The sequence below is a fragment of the Vicia villosa genome, unplaced genomic scaffold, assembly GCF_029867415.1.
Source record: "Vicia villosa cultivar HV-30 ecotype Madison, WI unplaced genomic scaffold, Vvil1.0 ctg.006566F_1_1, whole genome shotgun sequence".
Taxonomy (NCBI): domain Eukaryota; kingdom Viridiplantae; phylum Streptophyta; class Magnoliopsida; order Fabales; family Fabaceae; genus Vicia; species Vicia villosa.
Genome location: NW_026706783.1, coordinates 21011 through 22500, shown reverse-complemented (window position 1 = coordinate 22500; position 1490 = coordinate 21011).

Here is a 1490-nt window from a genome sequence, read left to right as displayed (position 1 = left end):
TAACGATCGGTCTATTCAACCGAGTTATCCAATTTAACCCGATTTAGTCATGCGGTTTGACCAGTGACCTAGTGGTTCGACCAATAAACCAGTAACTCAATACCCTAACCGGCTTGATGTCCGATCCGGTTTTTAAAACTCTGATCATAGGAATTCCTTGCTTCACACTATATCACTTTCTTTACTTAACCCTTTAAGGACTTTGCCTCACACAAAGGACTTTAAAAATGCAACTGAGTTGTTCATGTACATGTCTGCATCCACGTTTCCGAGCTTTGCAGGGGAATGTATTTGCAATACATAGCACTTTATATGTATCTTTAAAGTGATCAGGTGATGATAAACCCAACAGTGGCGGAGTCAGGAACAAAGTTTTGAGGGGGTAAAAAATTAAATAATATATTTAATTTATTGAAAGTGAGTATTAAAAAGATATAACTTGATGTTGGATAAAATTTTGATTCTAAATTTCAGTTACATGATTTGATTCTTGATATTTTTAATTTTGTAAATAGAAAAAAAAACAAAGAATAGTTCAATCATATGGCACGACCAAATCTTCGTACAAATTAAAGGAAAATTTTATATCAAAGACATTGCTTCAGTTACATGGTTCAATTTTTGGTATTTTTAATTTTATAAATAAAAAAGAGCAGTTTTATATGGGACAACCAAATGTTTGCACAAATTAAACAAAAAGTTTATATCAAAGACATTTTACCTTTTCAGCCACATTTAAATCTATTAAATAACAAAAAAATTAAATTAAATATAATAAAACAACTTACATAAATATTGAACCGACAATCTACCGAATGCCAAAACAAATCTCTTCCACTCAGTCAAGTTAAATTATTTAACATAATTGCACAATAATATTATACTAATACAACTTATTATCTAAAATTTCATTTAATAGCAATTTTTTTATAAAAAATATTGTAAAACTTTCGGGTGGCCATGGCCACCCCCTCTCCCCATGTAGCTCCGCCCCACCCAGATCATTCACATTCACTAGCCAAAAAATTGTACAAGCAATATTATACTAATACAACTTATTATCTAAAATTTCATTTAATAGCTATTTTTTATAAAAAATATTGTAAAACTTTTGGGTGGCCATGGCCACCCCCTCTCCCCATGTAGCTCCGCCCCAGGGACCCAGATCATTCACATTCACTAGCCAAAAAATTGTACAAGCAAAATGTCAAATGTTATAAGCTATAAACTACAAAATAGAGTCTAACCATACAAAATTAGAACCATCAAAATCTACACAAAAATCATCAAAATCCTTTCAAAAAAACGCACACTTAGTTTTCACTGTTATAGAAAAAAATTCAAAATGTGTCTTTTAAAATCAGGCGATAGTGAAGTTTTTTATTAGAGAAGTCACAATTAGATCCTTTTTTTTTTCAAAAACAAACTTAACATATTTCATTCATCAAACAAAGTTCAATACAAGGAGGTATCGTATTAAGGAAACTACG